This window comes from Austrofundulus limnaeus, unplaced genomic scaffold (assembly GCF_001266775.1).
Source record: "Austrofundulus limnaeus strain Quisiro unplaced genomic scaffold, Austrofundulus_limnaeus-1.0 Scaffold628, whole genome shotgun sequence".
NCBI classification, from domain to species: domain Eukaryota; kingdom Metazoa; phylum Chordata; class Actinopteri; order Cyprinodontiformes; family Rivulidae; genus Austrofundulus; species Austrofundulus limnaeus.
This window is the reverse complement of record NW_013953030.1, coordinates 136165-147114: the sequence shown is the minus strand read 5'-3', so window position 1 is coordinate 147114 and position 10950 is coordinate 136165.

Genomic DNA, 10950 nt, shown 5'->3' with positions numbered 1-10950 from the left:
GTGTGTGTGTGTGTGTGTGTGTGTGTGTGTGTGTGTGTGTGAACTGTGTGTGCCGATGCCAAGAGCAGGCTTGCTTTTTAGGCTCTGCTGCCATTATTAGTTCACTGACCTTTTTATTGTGTCTGCCAAGGCTGCTCAGCTATGGAAAAATTTTATATTACAATTATTTGGGATAGTATTAGAAATTGTGGTTAAAAAAAGCAATTATTCATTGAGTTTCAAAACATTGAATTTGTTTTATCTAACAGAACAGAACTGCCTTGAAGGTGAAATTTTCATTTTTGAACTTTTCCTAAATAATTAAAAACGTATTAATGCAAATGAAGGCTACTGTATAAAATATTAAATACAAATGAAAAAAAAAAACAGCAATATAGTCCCTTTCCATTATTTGTAGGACTGTGACCGTATTATGAGTTGGTTGAATATCATATTCTGCAAGCTGTGTATAAAGCTCATAAAAATGTGTTACCTTCAAACATCCAATCAAATTTTGATAAGACGGAAAGCTGCTATAATTTGAAGGGACAACAAATGTTTATTAAACCAAAAATTCGAACAAATTTGAAGGACAGATGCACTTCAGTGAAACGTATGAGACTATGGAATAATCTGGAAAATAATTATAAACGCATTGGGTCAATTAATTCCTTTAAAAAATTATCAAAGCAAAATTGATAAAAAATATGTAATTGTTTAATTTGTATTTGCATGAGTTACTGTTTGAGGAGTTGAATTTTTGTTGTTGTTTTATTTGGTTTATTATTGTTTGAAATTAATATAATTTTTTGTTGTAAATAGGAGCAGATATAATAAGATTTTTTTCTTCTGCTGCTGCCTTTCATTTTGTTTGATTTGTATTGTTTTGTTGTATGTAATGTGTCTTGTTTTGTTTTTTTAATGAAATGAATAAATACAATAAAAAATTAATAATGAAAAGGGTTAGGGGGTTGACTGATGTCAAAACTAGATGCCGCATAGCGGTAGCATCCTTACTTAATGTCCGAACCACCTCAACTGGCTCCTCTCGATGTGGAGGAGCAGTGGCTCTACTCCAGGTCTCTCTCAGATAACTGACCTTCTAAGGGAAAGTCCAGCTACACTTTGGAGAAAATTGATTCACAGCCTCGTTCTTTCTACTCAGTGTTGTAACTAAGTCAGTTTTGCAGCCCCAGGGTGGAGCCAGAGCCACACACCTGCAGCAGATGCATCTGATGAGCCCGGCAGGTATTTAAGGTCCATAGAGACTTCAGATCTTTGGAACTTTATAAACCTGTGGGTTCTTGTTACAGCCTCAGGCTAACCAAAGTAATCCTAGTTCCTTGTGTTTTCCTTGCAGTCCCTGAGATCCTCCCATGGACTTACTTGCGCCTTTGAATCCTCCTGAGTTACCTTCTACTGAGACAGTGTTACCTGTGGATACTTACCTCGGTTCCTCATCTTCATCTTGGGATTGCCTCTGTGCTCATTGGCCTGCCACTTTCCAACCTTACCACTCTCCTTCTATTCCTCCTGTACACATCTTCTATAAAAAGACTAGAGAAATAGGAATCAAACAACATTCTAAATACCAACTTGCATGTATTGTTTACTCAACTATCAAACTGCTATCATCGCTATCTATCAAAACCCACAGTTTGATCCTGAACCCTTGGCTTCTCTTCAACACTTCGTAAATAAACATCACTAACCATACTTACCCTGTGTCTGTGTTTGCTGTGTTTGCTTACTCTGGGGTTTATAGTTCCACTCTTGTCAACAGCCAAGAGTTATGAAACCATGAGTCTGTTCACTGTCACTTTATGTTATTAGTACAATATTGAGAATAAAATAATGATCATGAGCATGGTGGTACCAAAAAAATACAAGTTACTCTATGTTAAGTGGTTCTACTTAGAGCACGTCAAAGTCGAGACTTGTGGGCCACCACAAAAAACAAAAAAATTGTATTTGTGTATTTTTGTTACTTAATTTAATGTAAAAATATATTTTATATAGACTGTAAACTTTAAGTTTATGATTCAATGCAACAAAATAAATTTAAAAGGTGAAAGATAATACTTGTCCAGTCAGTGAGTTGTTTGTCTTTAGGTAACTGTGGTCCCTTAGCCATTTAGTTAAATAGCCTTTATGTCTCAAAAATAAATGGTTTAAAAGCCAGCACTGACCATAATTTACATCTTTCACAATGCATGTGGGTTACACATGGGAATTCCCTGTCAGAAAGTGGGAGTTCCAAAGTCAATGCGGCAACTACTCACCACAAATCAACAGTGAGTAAAACTCTCCTACTTTTAGTTTTATCAGTATTTCTGTACATTCAATCAGTTGTACATGTAGTACTTTTCATTGTTTATAAGATGACTTTTAAAAACATTGTTTCTATGCTCAAAACACCATGTAAAGCTCAGTTATTGTTTGTTTGCTGTGCTTAGCCGTGGCAATAAGAAGAAGAATATGACACTTTTTGGGCCGGTTTCTCGTACAGGGATTAAGCCTAGTTCTAGATTAAATCACATTTTAAACCAGGATTTATTGAATCAGCTTTCTTAGTTATGGATTACAGTATTCCCAGACTTGTCCTAGTCTTGAATTAAATAATCTTCTTTCTTAGAGGAAGACTAGAGCTAATCGAGGTCTAAATGAAGAATTAAATTAAACCTGGCCAGAGGCAGGTTTAACTTCAGATTAAAGGCTGTATGCTTCACTGTGGATGGGCAAAATGAATTATCTTGACTATACTATACTACATCAATGATGCTGGAAGACCACCACAAAGACCAGAAAGGAGATTTCTCTGAGACAGAAGCAACCCGCTGACTGAGTTTGATGATACAGATTTCTGAGACCGTTTTTGTATGTACAAAAATACTGCAGCTGAAATAATTAGTTTGTTTCAGCCATTGATAAAACTGGACATGCTTATAGAAACAGCTTTGCTGTGCAGCACTTTTTATGAAGATAAAGAAGCTGGAAACAGCTGAGTGATCCACAAGTTATCAGTTTGATTTTGTTTGACTACATTTATCATTTTGCAAATAGTTAAGATGAGAAAATATGGTTTATTCTTGAATTAATTTTGGGTCATGATTGTAACAAACTATTTTTTATTTCATAATGACACAAGGTCAACAGAGGCATGGTTAGAAAAAAACAGAAGTTTTGCTGCTGCTGTTGCTGCTGCTTCATGTCTCTGTCCATCTCTTTGAATGACAACTCCACTTGAAGGATTTTCATGTTCTTCTTTTAGATTGCAATTTGCAGTTTTTGCTCATGAAACTTTATAGCAAGTTTTTCATGAATAGTTAGCCTTTTCTCTCTTGCTGTGCTGCCTGGGATGAAGATACTGGCTGCTGCCACCGGTGCAGAGGTTGAATTCTCCTGACTGTTCTGGCTCCTCTGACATCTGATTCAACATCTGACATCGACATCTGATTCTGATTCTGCTTTGGTCATCTTTTTCTACAGAGAATTACAATACAAGACATACAATTAATAGTATTTTTCATTTTTATACATAGTGTCATAAATGGTACTAGCTTACCTTAGCAGAACAATAAATACACACAGACACACACATTGTAACAAAGAGTGTTGAAGAGTTTCCCCACCTGAACTGTCAAGATGATCATCTGGCATGCCTTCAAATGGTTGTTGATTTTCAATCATCCAATCAACATATCCCCCAGGTCATCGGTCTGTGGTCTAACTGGGGGTCCCCCATCTGTATTGAAATGCTCCCTACGAGCAATGGCTGCTGTTTTCTTCAGCTGTATTTTGATGTTGCAATATATGGCCTCATATGAGCAAACATAAATTTTATTGTGAGTAATTAGAAGAATCTGTGTACTGTAAATAATATAATTAAATCTTGCCTAAATCTGTTGGAGGGTCCTGTTGGTAACTTTTTCATTTGAGTTATATTTATTCACAACTGCAGTCCATGTGTTTCATTTTTTTATTTCTGTTGTTGAATCATGATGTTTGTCCTCAATTATGGGATGTTTACAAATAATTTCCTTCAAAAGTATCTTCTCATTTTCACTGGTTTTTTGAACACTTTTTTTTTCCTTTATCCATGCTTAGTCAGAAGTCAAACTCCTGTTCTGTCCACATAGACCGCTAAAATGTATAAAAGGAAAATTCCACCCCAGGTTCAGATTGTTAATCTAATTCACTTTCCAACACATGATCTGTTCAAATCCTTGATTACCTTAGTCGGAGACTCTGTAGTATGGAACTAGTTAATCTGAAGTTAAACAACGTCTCAGAAAGCAGTTGGATTAGTGTGGATTAAGTTAGACCAGATTAGTGTAGTCCTGGTTTTATTTAAGCCCTGAGGGCAAAACCGGCCCTTTGTGTTTAGTTGAAGTTAAACATGCAACATCAAAGTTTGTTACAACTGGCCCTTTGAGGGCCACCATAATGCTCATGTAGGTCTTAGTAAAAATGAGTGTGACACCCCTGATTTATAGGCATCTAGTTGGTAAATGGAGCAAGAGCATCCCTGGTTTTAAAAGTGGGGGTAAAACCATGTGGTTTCACCCCCTGTCTTTTTCTTTTTAACTTAAAAATGTAATTTCCTCAAACCCTGCAATAAGACAAATGTATGTAGTTTTTATCACTTCCAGTTTTACTTATTTACTTAATAACTAAAACTTTAATATTGAAATAATTACATTTTTTATCACCATCCCCACATTCCTCTTCTTTGAATGGGTTCAGTCCAATCAAGCTTGTAAATCATTAGTTTGCTAATGACGCAGTATTTAGCAACAGAGTTAATGAATATATATACATATTGCATCTTGTGTATTCAGACACTAAAGTAACATGTTCACAAATGTGATTAGATTGTTTGTTCAACTGGTGTGGTGACAAACCAACAGAAGTGCAAATAAAACGTATTACTGTAGTTTGCACAAATACACAAACCCTTCATTCACTGAATCATTTCACTCTGTCTGGCCTATTTTTCAGAAGAGATGGCATCCCACTGGTGTGTCTTTTTTTTTATTCTGCAAAGTCTCTCATGTTAAAGAGCCAGTGTTAAGCCACTCTGAAAGAAAGAACAGCCAACCAGCCTCCTCACAATAACCTGTCACTAGCTTTCAGTCAAGCTTTGCCCCGTTCCCAATGTTACACATAATCCTGCTTTGTCAGAACCTCTCGCCACACAGAGTACTGTTTCAACATACAGAATTAAGGCTATGAAAGAGTGCATTTTAAACCTTTGAACCCAAACTAAGTAGATTTTGTGTCTATCAATACTGAGCCAAAATTTAAATTGTCTATAAAAATGCTCTTGTCTTGAACTGAGATCACAAAAGACTACACAGTCAAACCTGGATTTCCTAGAACCCAATGAACTTGTTATTCAAGTTTACCTTATGTGTTTGTCAGTGCTGTCCCTCATTTTTTGAAAAACATTTTCTCTTAGTTTAAAGAACTGATTTAGCAGTTGAGCTACAACTAAGATGCTACCAAATTCAAAGCAGCATTATTTGGAACTGTAGAAATAGGAAGAAAATGTTCAGTGAAAGCACTTTAGTGTTGTAAACTGTATTTTGGTTTCTTTCTGAAAATTCTTGCCACCTGTAATTTTTCTTGTCTCTATTGTAACAACATTCTACATATCTATCATGGTGCATTAAGGTTCATAACAGTATGTAAATCTGTCACTCATCACTGCACTTTATATTCTCAGGTATGCTGGCCATCATTAGCAATTCGTAGGCTCATGCACTGGTACATTTTTATCTATTAAACTATTCTGGGATTGTTCCCACCTTACTTGTCCTCATACCTTTCACTTAGACAGTCTGGTCACAGGCTACGCTCTCAGGACTTGCTCTCCTTCAATGTTCCATTAGCATGGTCAGAACTTGGAAAAAAGGCATTCTCTTACTCTGCTCCGTCAACATGGAATGTTCTACAGCAGGATGTGAGATTACGTAATTTGATTACCTTGGGACAATTCAAATTTCTTCTAAGACAAAAAGAGAAATCTTCTTATGAAATGTGCTCTTGTTTTATTAGCTTATTTATTTGAGTCCAAATTTTTTATTGCTTGTTTTTGTGTAACTACTTGTGTGTTTGTAATTTTTGTCTTATAACAGGTCTCTCTTGGAAATGAGATTCTGGATCTCAATGAGACTACATGTATAAATAAAGGTCAAATTAAAAAAAATCATTCAACTTGAGGACTGATTTTTTTTAAACCAACAAACAGTGCAATCTACACTTTTCTTGTACAAAGAAAGAGTTACTACAGGCCAGGTGGGCCTTTTATATGGATACATCTAAATAAAATGGTAATGGTTGGCTATATTAACTTACCGTACTGTTTGTGGCACGTTAGGGGGAAATTTTTCAAGCTGGTGGTGACCATTTTGAAGTTGGCCCTTTTGGATCCAACTTTAGTTTTCCAATGGGAAGAGGGTCATGTGACACATCAAACTTATTGAGAATTTCACAAGAAAAACAATGTATGTTTGGTTCTAACATAACGTTATTCTTTCATGAGTTATTTACAAGCTTCTCTTTGTTTACAGCCATAGGAGATAGAAGTTGTGCTCATGTCTGGTGAATGCACCTGCATACATGTCAACCTCTTCAGACGTTCACCTGTACAAAAAGCCTCAAAAATCCGTAAATTTTGCAAAATATCCATACAACTAGCACCCGCCGGGGGGGTGGGGGGTGGGGTGCTGGCCACGGTGATGAGAGTGCCTGCTGCAAAGCAGGAGGAAAGTAGAGGGGAAAAAGTTCAAAACTTATTTCTAGCAGCAGAAAAGGTGGCTATTTGATGTCATTTATTGTTTTTTAATCATCCTACAGGCTCTGACAAGTCAGATAAATTTGAAAATGAGGTTTTGAAAAAATCCGTAAGATTGCTCTATACGTCCGTATACCTGCAAAATGACGTAAAATCCTTATAATTTACGGACAATCCGTACAAGTTGACATGCACCTGGGTCATTGCAACATATTTCAATGCAAGACACCCTATGAGTTTATGGAAACTTCACTAACAATATAGCTAATTCTTACCATTCTTCACCAAGACTCCAGATAAGGCTATTTCACAAGGCACCTCAGTCCAGGATTTAGACATACTTCAGCCACCTCAGTGTGACTTCTGAACGAACCGAGGATGAGAGGGGGCTCAAAGTCGGTCCACCCACTGAGGCTCATTTGAGCTATGGAGCGAGGAAGTAACAGAGCTGAAATGGTAAACAGCTTAATATTATGACAAAAAGATGACGCATGAACTGTACAACCATCAATCAATAAAGAAGCACAGCAACTTTGTATTTTGTTTAAAAAATTATTTGATGTCAGAGCCAGATTGGTAAAGAATCAAATGTTAATGTGACAGGTGATCATGCAGCTTTGACACTTGGATGGTGGGTGTGTTTGTGGGCATGACTGTCACATTAATGAATGGCGTGCTTTCTGGCATTCTGGTTAATTGCATGAATGAGGAAGTTGGGTGCGCTCGAGGTGGTCATATTTTCTGTTGACCGTGTTATAATGTTGGACCTGGTCAATCTGTGTCTCAGTCAATGTAAAGTTTAAACAAGTAAACTTGGAATAAAATAAAGGCATTAAAGAAGTGACCTGGAGTTGATATGAAGCACACGTTGGACAGAGAGATTCCTCGAGTTTAACCCAGTGCGGTCCAAAATAACAACATCAGTACCGCACAAATAGTTGACATGGCAAGTGGTTTGTCAACTAGATGTGAGCCAAGTCTGGCAATGATGGCAATGTTTTTAAGATGACATGCCACAACTGGCCCAGTTGTGGGTTGGCTTATGTAGTGCTAGCTTGTGCGTGGACCACCTCTAGCAAACTACATCTGAGCCAGCAAAGGGTCGTCATACTTTGCGGTATCTGGGCCGAGTGTTAGTGCAGTGTGTGGGCCACAACAGGACCAGACAGATTTTGCTATGTGGAACATGTTTTTTCTTTTTATTGTTATTGTTGTTGGGCTCCAGTTCAACACAGCTGTGTTCTCCACACCTCTTGTGGCTCTGCTATGCTCACTTCGTTTCTGAAAGCTCATATCTGGGTGGCTTCACAAGGCTGGCTTCATATGTGATTTATGAATGGTGAAAGGATTAATAAAGACAGAGTGGTCTGTGTAGCCATTTTGCAAAAATGTTTAATGAAAAGGCTTATAGTTAAGATATGATTAAAGGTATTTGAAAAATGCTGTAATTGGTTCACTTTATTGGGCCCAAAAAATGGGAATTGGATTAAAAATAAATTGGGATGCAACACAGTTTATTAGTTAGTATTCTTATAGTTTTAGTTTTTAGTTTTTTTGTTTGTTAGTTTTTTATTTGTTTGTTTGTTTTGCAACGTTCACATTAATGTAAAATGAAAAAAGTACTGATGTAATGATTGTCACAAAAAGTTGTTTTTATGTTGAACTTCATCATGGTCATAAAAGTTTATTTTTGAAACCCAACAGACATTCCAATCCAATAATACACTTACCACTTCATTTAAAAGCTGAGAGAGAACAGGGTATAAAACCAGATGTATGATTTTTGCGTTGGCATTATGCTACTTCCTCTATTCTGATGCCCTTTAACAGGCAGCAAAGTATATTAAGAGAAGTAGCGCAGTGTGTATTTTTCAGTGTTGACTCAGTACACACACAACAGTAAAAATAGAAGTACGTGACAAAAACCCACTTGCTCAATAAAGGTTCTTTTTGTTGTGTGAGGTAGTAATAAGTCAGCTCAATAAAAGAAGTGAGGTTTAATTTGCATGTGTGAGTGTGTGTGTGTTTCACCAGGCCAGTCAGAGCCACTGGCAGTACAGCTGCAACATTAATGGGTCAGTGTGCCATCAGCCCATTCATCAGCACTTCTCCTTCTCTTCTCTGCCTGAATCTCCCCTTTGACTCACCACACATCCATCCTTCACTACCTACAACTCACTCCCTCTCCTGCTCACTCGAGAGTTCAACGTGTCCGAGCTCCAAGTGTTTTAAAGTTGTGAATGAGTTCCTTTAAATTGGCAATGCCAAATGAAGTGTGTAAATGAGAAGAGTTGAAATGGTGTCAGTGCAAATGTTAACAGGCTCTTAGTGAGGACTGATAATTGCACGATGTTCAGGCAGCTCTACCTAAGATTGTTTTTAAACTAATAGCTCTACAATGTATGGAAGTTATAGTGTCTCAAAAGGTTAGTTTTCAAGCTGAATCACATCTAATGGTTCAGACCAGAGATGCCAAAAGTGGGGCCCGCGGGCCAAAATTGCCCCCCCGAGCCATTTGATTTGGCCCACCAGCAGTTGTCCTGGTTACTRGATTGTAATTATGTTAAGATYAAATATAAAATACAAGTAACTACAAGAGACATTTAGATTRGATTTAAGCCCATATATAGATTTGCACACCTTTATAAGACCACATATATTCAAATTTTAAATTATGAAAAGTCCCATGAGCCTTTGCTGCCTGAGCATACGTTGAATTTTCTCCATGTCCGTGGGCCAAAAATAAATAAAGAAAGAATGCGGGCAACCACACTGCTATCTTAATCATAAAAAATAAAACAACTTTACTTAAGTATTTGCATTTCTTATATTATTGCATTTGGCCCACGGCCCTCAGATTGATTTTAATTTTGGCCCCCTCAGGGAAAATGTTTGGGCACCCCTGGTTCAGACAATCAAGACTTAATTGAAAATTGACTTAGACAATTTTTTAGGCCTTGCCCACTCTACATTAGAAAAGTTTTCTGTTTATGAAAGAAATTTTGTTGCGCTATTTTTTACAAAAATGCTACAATTCCCATGCCACACCACTAGGTGGCAAGAATGTCCACATTAAAGGAGACATATCATGCTAAATGCACTGTTTTTGCATTTATAAACTATTTTTTGTGCAATTATAGTGTCTAGGAGTGTAGAAAAGTTTTAATTATTCTGTCCAGTTACTGCAAAGATATTTGTATATTATTTTATGGGTCAAATTTTTCAATTTGTTCAAAATCTGCTGTTGCTTATTTCGTCTCATTGTTTGTTTCGTCACACTTTTTTCTTCGGAACTACCATTTATGGTAATGTATTTCAGGTGTTGTACAAAATTCAGTTCCCCTGTGAAAATCTGTTCCCCCTGTGTTGGAAGCGCCTCTGAAGCGCCTCCCTCATAGGATTGGTCTGACGTTATGCCTGGACCAGTGATTCTCTCTAAGGTTAACCACCAGGGGGAACAGATTTTCACAGGGGAACTGAAATTCATACAACACCAGCCAATTGGATTTCATAGTCCGCCAATTTTTTTCCTCGTTGTGATTTTGTAGTTCAAATAGCGTCATGCCGAAAATACAAGTTCAGAAGTCAAAATGTTCAGTTCTGGGGTGAGTGAACCCACATGATTATCTACATAGACTACCAGCGTCACAGCCTCTTCAAAGTGCCTGGTTAAGTTTTATTTTTCAAGGAAATATATCCACAACAGTGGGGAAAGTTCTTGTGCACAACACAGGATGAATGCTACAACAACAAGGGTGAGTTATGAACCATAAATGTGTTTTAACTGTCTAATTTAGCTGTTTCTGTTTCTACCCTCTGTGTCGAAATAGGGGAGAGAGAACCATTGATATACAGTATATTACTGGATTGGGTGTCACGTGACCTGGGCGTGCTTCACAAGGGGGATATTTATGCATTGAGCTAATGCTAACGCTAACCATTGAAATCAATTAGCAGAATGTAGCGCGGTGTAAACAAACTCTTTATAAATGTACAAATGGTTCAAATACTGTGCTATAAACTGCAGAAATTGTTACATGTTTACAAGAGATAAAAGGGTTATGTTTCATGGGTAAATATTACGTATATTTAAACAAATTCATCCATCCATCCTTCCATCCATCCATTTTCTTCCGCCTATCCGGGGTCGGGTCGCGGGGGCAGCAGCTTCA